Raw genomic sequence first — 11,285 nt, forward strand, 5'->3', positions numbered from 1 at the left:
CTGGTAGAGAAAAAGAATTTGACATACAAATAAGTGAGGTAAATGGAAATCCAATTAGCTATGATTTTTAAAAATGTACAATCAGGCATACCATACTCAAGATTCTAGAAATTCAACACAAGCATAGAATATTAAAAGCTGTTAGGGAAAAGAAACAAATCACCTATAAAGGAAAGCCCATCAGAATCACAGCTGTCTGCTCAGCACAAACCCTCAAGTCAACGAGAGCTTGGAGTGAAGTATTTCAAGTTCTAAAGGAAAACAACCTTCAATCCAGACTGAGGTACCCTGCAAAATGATCTTTCAAAACTCATGGAGAAATAAGACACTTCCATGACAAAGAACAGCTGAGGTAATTTATGACCATCAAACCAGCATGTCAAAATGTTTTGAAGGACATTCTAAAAGGAGATAACAAGGAGTACAACCCCATAAACCTCAACAGAAGGAATCCACCAGGCAAGGCAAACAATTAAACAGAGGGAAGCGGGGAAAAAAAGAGAACCAACGAAAGGAAAATAACATGACATGGATAAGTCAATACAGATCAGTTATAACCATCAATGTTAACGGTCTCAATTCACTTATCAAAAGACACAGGCTGGCAGAATGAATCAAGAAGCAAGATCCAACAATATGCTGCATACAAGAAACATATTTACTTCAAAAAGAAATTCACAGACTGAAACTCAAAGGATACTCCATGTGGCAGAAACTCAGAAAAAAAGCTGGGGTAGCTGTTAGACAAAGTGGATTTTAAGCCAAAACTTGATTAAGAGAGAAAGTTACTACATCTTTGTAAAGGGAACAATCCAAGAGAAAAAGATAAAAATCATAAATATGTATGCAATAAATACCAGTGCACTCAACTACATAGGACAATTTTTTTTTTTTTTTGGTGGTGGTACTGGGGATCAAACTCACAACCTTGCACTTGCCAGGCAGGCGCTTATGCCACTGAGCTATGTCCCCAGCCCCATAAAACAAATATTAACAGGCATGAAAAATCAAATAAGCACTAATACAATTGTAAGAGGGAACTCAATACTCAATCTGTCACAAAAAGACAGATCAACTAGACAAAAAATCAACAATGAAATATTAGAGCTAAACTTTTGAACCAAACTTTTGAACAAATGGACTTAGTACATGTCTACAGTGTTCCCACAACATCAGATACACATTCTTCTCAGCTGCACACAGGATGTTCTCCAAAATAGACCACATACCAGCTCACAGAACATGCTTAAGTAAATGCAATGGAATCGAAATTATTCCATGCATATTTTCAGACCATACTGCAAAGAAACTGGAAATCAATGGCAACAGAAACCACAAGAACTTCATAAACACATGGAAATTAAATAGCACCCACCTGAACGACCAATGGGTCACAGATGAAATTAAAGAAGAAATTAGACAATATCTACAAATAAATAATAATGATAATACAACATACTAGAACTTATGGGACACAATGAAAACAGTCCTAAGACAGAAATTTATAGCAGTGAATACCTGTATCAGGAAAACAGAGCAAGCACAAGTAAACAACTTCATTGTAATCCTCAAACTTCTAGAAAAAGAAAAGCAGGCTAAGCCAAAAGCTTAAACAAGGGAGGAAATTACAAAAATCAGAGCAGAAATTAACATACTGGACACTAAAAAAAAATAAAGAATTAATGAATTGAAGAGTTGGTTCTTTGAAAGAATAAATAAAATTGACAAACCTTTAGCGAACCCTATCAGAAAAAGGAAAAGACTCAAATCCATGCAATTAGGAATGAAAAGGGTGAAATCACAACAGAACTTGCAGAAATCCAGATCAACTATACCTACTTTGAAAACCTGTATTCTAATAAGACGGAAAATGGAGAAGAAATGGACAGATTCCTGTTAGGGAAAAGAAACAAATCACCTATAAAGGAAAGCCCAGCAGAATCACAGCTGTCTTCTCAGCACAAACCCTCAAGTCAAGGAGAGCTTGGAGTGAAGTACTTCAAGTTCTAAAGGAAACCAACCTTTAATCCAGACTGAGGTACCCTGCAAAATGATCTTTCAAAACTCATGGAGAAATAAGATACATATGAATTGTAAAAACTCAATCAAGAAGAATCAATATGAATAAGATACATATGATCTTTCAAAACTCATGAAGAAATGATACATATGAATTGCCAAAGCTCAGTCAAGATGATATAAACACCTAAATAAACCAATATTGATCAATGAAATCAGTTTAATTAAAAACCTATCAACAGAGAAAAGCCCAGGCCTTGATGGATCCACTGCTGAATTCTACAAGAAATTTAGAGAAGACCTGACATCACTACATCTCAAACTCTTTAATGAAATTGAAAGGGAAACAATACTCCCAAATTCATTCCTGGACGCAAGCATTATCCTGATACCAAAACCAGAAAAGAAGCCAACTAAGAAAGAGAATTACGGGGCTGGAGATTTAGCTCAGCGGCACAGTGCCTGCCTGGCAAGCGCAAGGTCATGAGTTCGATTCCCGGTACCAGAAAAAAACCAAAAAAAAAAAAAAAAAAAAAAACAAGAAAAGAAAGAGAATTACATGCCAAGCTCCCTAATGAACATAGATGCAAAAATCCTCAATAAGATACTGGCGAACAGAATGCAGCAAATCAAGATTATACACCGTAACCAAATGGGATTCATCCCAAGGATGCAGGGATAGTTCAACACATGTAAATCAATAAATGTAATATACCATATTAACAGAGCCAAGGAAAATCATACGATCATCTCAACAGATGCAGAAAAATTTTCGACAAAGCCCAGCACCCATTTATGATAAAAACCCTACAGAAAATTGGAATAGATGGTCCTTATTTCAATCTAATAAAAGCCATCTATGACAAACCAACAGCCAACATCATATTAACTGGACAAAAAAGGAAAGCTTTCTCTCTAAAATCAGGAACAAGACAAGGATGCCCACTGTCTCCACTCTTATTCAACATAGTCCTGCAAACTTTAGAGCAATTAGACAAGAGAAAGAAATAAGAGAAATAATGATTAAATTATCACTGGGTGTGGGGGCACATGCCTATAATCCTAGCACACGGGAGGCTGAGGCAGGAGGATCATTGTGAGTTCGAGACCATCCTCGGCTAAAAAGTGAGCTCAAGGCCAGTCTAAACTGTATAGCAAGACCCTGTCTTAAAAAAGAAAAGATTAAATTATCATTACCTGCAGATAACAAGACACTCTACATAGAATATCCCAAAACCTCCACTAAAAATACTGCTGGATTTAGTAAGCAAATTCAGTAGTGTAGTGGGATACAAAGTCAATGTTCAAAAATCAATAGTCTTCTTGTACATGAATAACAAACTCATTGAGAAAGAAATTAGGGAAACAACACCTTTCACAATAGCATCCAAAAAATGAAATACCTAGGAATCAGTCAGCAAAGGATGCAAAAGACGTCTACACTGAAAACTACCCTGATAAAAGGAGATTGAAGTGGATATCAGAAAATGGAAAAAACAAAATCCCTTGCTCTTTGGTAGGAAGAACCAATAGAGTGAAAATAGCCATACTTCCAAAACTGTTATACTGATTTAATATAATCGTGATCAAAATTCCAACCGCATATCTCACAGAATTAGAGAAAACAATCCTAAAATTCATTTGGAACCAGAAGAGATCTAGAATAGCAAAGGCAGTTTTGGGCAACAAAGGCAAGGCAGGAGGCATCACAATTCCTGACTTAAAATTATACTATGAAGCTATGATGATAAAAGCAGCATGGTACTGGCAAAATAAACAAACAAACAAAATAGACCTGAAGATTAATGGAACAGATCAGAAGATGTAGAAACAACTCCACACATACTCAGCTACCTTATCTTTGACAAAGGTGCCAAACACATTCACTGGAAGAAAGACAGCCTCTTCAAAAATTGGTGCTGGAAAAACTGGCTCTACACATGCCAAAGATTAAAATTGGACCCATATCTTTCACCATGCACTAAACCAAATTTGAAATGGATCAAAGATCTAAACATCAAAACAGAAACATTAAATCTGCTGGAACACAGAACAGATTAAACTTCTGAAGACATTGGTATAGGCAAAAACTTTACAAATAAAACCCTGATCACACAGGAACTATCACAAAGAATCAACAACTGGGATCTCATCTTACTAAAAAGCTTTTGCACAGCAAGAGAAACCACCAACAGAGTTAGGGTACAACTCACAATGTGGGAAAAAATGTTTGCCAGCTGTTTGTTAGACAAAGGATTACTATCAAGAGCATATAAGGAATTAAAAAATATCAGGCCTCTCAACTTTAAAGACTCAGTCCAAAAAATGGGCATCTGAAATGAACACATACTTCTCAGAGGAAGAAACACAAATAGCAAATATGTGAAAAACAGAAATATGTGACCATATCACTGTTCATTTGAGAGATGCAAATTAAAACAACACTGAGATTCCATCTCACCCCAGAAAGAATGACTATTATCAAGAAATCAACAAATAAATGCTGGAAGAGCTGCGGGGGAAAAAGGAACCTTCTCCACTGTTGGTGGGAGTATAGACTGGTGCAATCACTGTGGAAATCAGTGTGGAGATTCCTCAAAAAACTATGATTGGAGGTCCCACTTGACTCAGCTATTCCCCTTCTGGAAATCTTTCCAAAAAAATAAAAAAGCTATATGTGCATCTATGTTTACAGCAGCATAATTTGTAATAGCTAGATCTTGGAAACAATCCAAATGCCCATGAACTGAGAAATGGATAAAAAAGATGTGCTCTTTTTATACAATGGAGTACTACTAAACCATAAAGAATGATAAGACTGGAGACTTTTATAGGTGAATGGATACAATAAGACCATATTCATAAGTGAAATAAATCAGACATACATTGGTAAAGCAAAAAGAAAAATATTCATATATATAAGCTGAGATAGTTATACTACTAATTTCTCTTAGTTTATTGAAGAGAGGTTTATGCTAATATTGTTTGGATAATTAAATGCCAATATCTTGTATTCTGAGTAACTAATTTAAAGATATCAATATGCAATATATTAACCATTGTTACCCTATTATCTTGTTTTGAAATTTTTTTTCTCTTTAAAGGAAAGAAAATATAAAGAACAGAAGTAGCTACAAAGTTAAGTCAATGAACACCTGAAGAATTCACCCCCTCAGAACTCCTGAGAAGCAAAGTTCTTGAAAGGACTAGGTATTTTAGTATGTGGAGAAAAGCCTGAAAAACGAAAGTCTATCTACTGCTGAACTCCTCAGTAGTATTTATTCCTTAAAAGGGAATTCAGGAATCCCTCCAAGATTACTGAGAAGTTTCTTTACACCAAATTTAATAGCCTGGCAATGTCCTAGTTTTTTATCTTTGGTTCAATAGAAATACTTCCAAATGTTAAGTGATGCAGCACGGGTTTCTCTATGAGAAAGCCTTTTGCCAAGTGCAACTGTTACAAAAGTCACTAGCAGCAAGAATGACTCCAGAGTACATAAAGCTATGCTGGTATGGAAGCCTTTTCCTATACCATTCTCTTGATGGAAGTGTTACACAGAACACCAGACTCCTGGGGGTTAGAGGATCTGTCAGGAGGACATGCCAATCACTTCTGGGCACTAATGTTGGCATTATTTCCTACCTGCATTCAATGTACTGTATCTGGGTGAGTAAATAAGTCAGCCAAAGAAAGGCTGAATGATTAAGTTAAGAAACAAAGATTCCTGATTAAACTGAAGACTTCATTTGGAAACCAAAAACCTTAAAAGTAGTCTCTCACATTTGAACCACACATTTTCCCTCAAGAGTATGCATTTTTCCAACAAAATTCTGTTGGGAGTTATATTATTGAGGAATGAAATAAATATGTGGAGACGCTATTTAAGGGTATACTGTACTACTGCTAACAAAGCACTTGCAGGCTTGCAGAAGTCTTGTATCTCTTTGATAAAATTTTTCAGTATTTACATTATTCACAAATAATTTCTGTATTCCTTCATTATTCTAAATGTGTAGTTTAATATTCTAAAGTAACGAGTAATTAATCAAAACTAATGTAAAACAGCATAAAGTCCATATTGGGGGAATTTTATCAACAGATTACATTTGATTCACCTTCTTATTAACTGCACAACCTGCAGTTTCTTGATATAAATGGAAATCTTTAAAAATTACATCACAAAAAACAACAGGGCAAGAAAGAATGAAAAGCCTCAAAGAGTCCAACAGCAGCATCCTTTAAAAGACAACCGTAATAGTATAAAATGAGAAGTTTCATTCTCTTACATGCTCTTGATACTAACTCTGCCACTCTAACCACTATTATTACATTAGGGTGAAATAGAAATACATAAAGATAGCCAATTCCATTTGGGGAGACCTGGAATAAAATACTATCTCGTCAAGGGATGCCCTATATTGGACAGTTTATGTACAAGGAAGTAGCTCCTTAAGAGCTCTGCCTGGGTCCCTAAAGAGTTAGATTAAATTGTTACTCTAGATCTTCACAATATCCACTTAACAATCTTAAAGATCAAGGACGCAGAATGCCCAAGTGGAAAAGAAATCCCATGGTACCTCAAAACTCCCTGTGATGTTAAAGTTTCATTACCAAAAAGATTCCATGTCAGGGAAGATACCTACACGCATACACACACATACTGTACTGTTACGAGGGACATAAATGGAGGATATAAGTTACTCTGGAGAATGAGGCCATCTTTGCAATCTTAAAAAAGAAAAAATAAATAAAATCATCCTTCAAATTGCCAAACAATAATGTCAAAGTAAAACCTGCTTAAATCACTCAACAACTATCTTCTGGGATAGAAACAGAACAGGAACACCTTTGTGAAATCAACCAGAACTTTTTTGATTTAAGTGACTGATTTTGTTCAAATATTTAGCAGGGCTAAATCTGAATGAAAATCTAGTGAACGACATGAATACATAAAAATGCAATTGCAAGACAAGAAAATAACTACCAAGAGTTGAGGATTATAGTCCAACGGTGCAGTACTTACCCAGCAAGGCCCTGGGTGAAATCCCTAGCAGGGAAAAGAGTAGAGGGTAAGGAAAAGGAAAGAGGGGAAGGGATAAAAACAACTGCCACAATGGGGAAATACAGGGAAAATATGGTTGTATTGGAACTTTAAAGAAAACATGGGGCTGGAGATACAGCTCAGCAGCACAGCACCTGCCTGGCAAGCACAAGGTCCTGAGTTCAATTCCAGGTACCAAAACACAAAGAGAGACAGAGAGAGAGAGACAGAGAGAGAGACAGAGAGAGAGAGAGAGAGAGAGAGAGAGAGAGAGAGAGAGAGACACAGAGAGAGAGAGAGAGAGAGAGAAAGCAAGAAGTACTGCAACCATCACAGATTTTATTTTTTTAAGAAAGATCAAATAGTGCAAATCAGACTGCACATTCAGAGAAACAAAAACTAGAAAAGCAATTAGAAAGGAGAAACTAGGGAGTATGGAGGTGTGAGAATGCTAACATTTAAGTACCTGCCATACCATTTAGTCCTCAAAACAACTCTGATAAAGTAGACACAACAGACGTTAGCACTATTTTTCCAGCATCTACCACCCCACTCCAACCAGCATTTTGGGTGAGAATGACCATTACTAGGTCCAGCTCTACCACCTCAGAGAAACTCCACCCTATTCAATATGGTAGCTGCCAGAACCTAGGCCTTTGCCAATCAGGGCATGAGTAATTATGAGTAAATTCAGCGGTGATACAAACAGCAGGGAATTTGGGACTTCAGCTGGAAATCCTGGACTACAGAGTTTCTCTCTTAGATGAAGTGAAGTGAGAAAGGACGACCAGAAGCACTATTCCTGAATTTATGATGTTAAGAGAGAACAATCGGTGAGTATTCAGCATTTAAGTGCCAGAAGTGTTTTGGAAAGCAAGGAGTTTAATTTCAGAACCAAGAGACAAAGACACCCACAGACACCCCACCTTTACTGACTGCATGACAATGCTTCCCAAACTTACACATGCAAATACCATTCACACCAGAATCTGAACTGACGTCATAATACCATCTATAACTCTACAGAAGACTGACTCCCCAAGTTGAAGAGTTTTAAATTTTGTTAAGAATTTGTTGTTTTTAAAAGTATTAAGGGTTGGGACTGGTTTAGGGAAAGGCAAAAGTGATGGCAGAAAGTCATTATACAGACAGCTGTGATGGAGTACACTTTGGACACTAAGGCAGCAGGATCATAGGTTCAACCCCAGCCTGAGCAACTTAGTGACTTGATAAGACCCTTCAAAATAAAAAGGGCTGGGGATGTAGCTTAGTGTGAAGACCCAAACAAAAGAAATGAGGAAAGTGGCCTGATGGACAAAACATAAAGCGGTATCTTCTAGACAGCACCTTCTTTCTCATATTAACATAAATTATTGTTTCAATTCTCTAAGTGTCTGAATAAAATGGCCTACCTATGCTATTTTTAAAACTCGTCTCAAAAAACTTAAGCACAAAGAAATCTATTGGGTAAGGAGGTAAAGACTGAAGGGAAGATCTCTAGCCATCTTTTCCAATAGGGTAACCATAAAAGACAATACTGAAAGACTCCTATAGCTTCTTTACCAAAACTATGTCCTACCCTAGAGGCCTATTGTGGCTTATCACCATCAGGCCGAATGTACTAGTCACCCTACATCTCCTTAGGCAGATCTCCCTAAGCAGAGAGCTACAGTTAGTTGCCAAAGTAAAATTTAAGCTGACTAGAACAAAAACTAAACAAAATAAGGATTCTAAAAAGTAAATGGTTAACTGAAATAAAAACTACATTTAGGCCGGGTGTGGTGGCACACACCTGTCATCTCAGCACTGGGGAGGCTGAGGCAGAAGGCTCTGGGAGTTCCAGGACAGCCTGGGCTACAAAGAGAGTTCAAGGCCAGCCTAAACTGCACAATGAAACCCTGTCTCAAAAAGACAAAACACTTTAGTCTACTCAAAAACCTGGCTTACATAAAAAGATGCTGAACATTACCTTAGCCAAATACAAATTAAAACCCCAATGTGATGCCACTCTGTTTCCTAGCAAAAGATTCAAAATAGGTAAGAGAGTAATTGTTATGTTACAGATTTCTTACCACAATAAAGAATGTCTTTATTCTTTAAAAGAAACTAATAAAGTATGGAAGTGATTGCAAAACAACTAAAACCTTCATACAATGCTATTAAGAACACAAAATAGGACACCTATTTTACAAAAGTTTTAAAATTTTTTAAAAAGTTAAAACACAACACTTTAGTACTTGATCCAGCAACCCTACTCCTACATAACCACCCAAAATAAATGAAACTATTTCTGAGTATGTTGTATAGAAATGTTTATAGCAGAATTGTTCATAACAGCCCAAATCTGGAAATAATTCAAATGTCCACCAACTGGTGAATGTATGAACAAATGTGGTATACCCAAACAATGGAATAGTACACAGCAGTAAAAGGGTGGATGGAATTACTAGTAAATCCAACAAGAAAAAAAGTACCACTACGAATAAAAATAAACCAGACACATGGTAGTATTACATCTTCAAAAATTCTAGAAAATTCAAAACTGTATGAAAGAAAGTAGATCAGTCACTCCTTGGGTCAAGACAGTTGCCAACTGTGTATAAACAAGTAGGATGGAACTTTATGGGAAATCAAAATGTTTCAAAACTTCAATGGAGCAAGGGTACACAACTGCATACATATAATAAAACTCAGAACTGTACCCTTAAAATGCATTTTTATTTTACAGTATTTAAATTATAGCTCAATGAAGTCTAAAAAAAAAAGACTTGGATTGATGAGATCTGCAACTCACTAGCTGTGTGATATTAACCAGTTTTCATTTTCTCACATGTACCCCTGTAGTACATGTCTTACTTTTATACCAAACGATTCTATGATTCACTGTAGTTATGAGGCTTCCACTCTGCAAGAAGGGGTTATATCGTTATCTATACTGCTACTTTCCCTGACTATCTCACAAGGTGGTTGTGAAATATCAAAAGAGATAGCCGATGAGAAAGTTCTTTGGTAACTGTAAAGTATTGCACAACTATACAGTAGACTACATTTAAAAAAAATTTTTTTTCACTTAAAAGTCACTTTCGGTAACTTAAAACCTCGTAAACCTGGGTACTCAAGTCAGTCTTTGGTCAGAAATAGGAATCAGTTACCTATTCAAATGTCATCTTTTAAATTTAAATCTGCTTCCTATTGTCTTGACGCCTCTGTGTAGCCTTATCTAGACTGCACTTTCATTTTTCAAAAGAAAACCACTAAAGAAATTGTTTAAAGAAAGTCAGATGAGTAGGGCAAGAGTCTTACTTCCCAGTGGAATAAAAAACTGTCTTTTACCAGTAAGCACTTTGCCAAAATGCTCACAACTGAAATTTTTCTTCATCTAAAAGTCAGCTAAATGGCCATCTATTTAATATTCCAATTCTGTACAAATGTACTGAAAGTTCCCTGGTATGGCTTGCTTGAGTGAGATGTGAAGCACTTACAAAATTTTAAAGCCAGTGTGGTACACAATCATTTCACTTTTCTGGGTCACAAAATGTGACAGATTCTCATTTTTTCCTACTACCACTGTATTACTGGGCTCTCTGCTACCCAAGTTTTGAGTGATAGCTGACATCTGGCCTGGTTATATCTGCAAGTTTCCACACTGCAGTAAGTCTGCAGGCATTTTGTGAGACACATAGCTCTGTAATCACACGACTGTAGTTTACCTTGAGTCCAAGTTTATACCAAATCTTACAAATCTAAAAAGTTATTCTACCAGCAACAGGTACTGCAACCAAAACATAACAAGACCTGTAATATCACAAAATAATCAGATCTCGTTTTCAATTTTTAAACGACTCCGTTTCAGCAGCAGTTGTAAAGGCAAAGTGTGAATGGCTCATTCTCAGGCCAGATTTCACTCCATTGGGCTCTACTTCAGTCTGGTCGGTAGTTACCCTCACCGCCTGGATTTCACATTTCTCCTTCGACCACAGTAAGGTCGCTCCACCGGGTAACTGAGTGCCCAGCTCCAATTTTTGTTTCCAAGAAACCCGAAAGAACGGCACTTCGCCGGCTGGCTGCGCGGCCTCCTCTGCTCCTCTGCACTCCGCAGGCGGCCAAACGTGCCGCTCCTGCCACCACGCCGGCCGAGCTGGCACGGGCTGGCCGCGGGCGCCCGGTCACGGGGAGGAGGGGAGGGCTTCTCGGCCCTCCGGCCCGCGGCTGAGGTCCAAGCCG

The 11,285-nt window shown here is 37.2% G+C and overlaps 1 protein-coding gene across 2 annotated transcripts in view; it reads right to left on the minus strand.

Moving 5' to 3' along the window:
* The window catches only part of Fnip1 (folliculin interacting protein 1), a 120,966-nt gene that overhangs the window by 109,033 nt on the left and 648 nt on the right, over positions 1-11,285 (minus strand). The window lies entirely within an intron of this gene.

This window comes from Chinchilla lanigera, unplaced genomic scaffold (assembly GCF_000276665.1).
Source record: "Chinchilla lanigera isolate Chin_1 unplaced genomic scaffold, ChiLan1.0 scaffold00007, whole genome shotgun sequence".
NCBI classification, from domain to species: domain Eukaryota; kingdom Metazoa; phylum Chordata; class Mammalia; order Rodentia; family Chinchillidae; genus Chinchilla; species Chinchilla lanigera.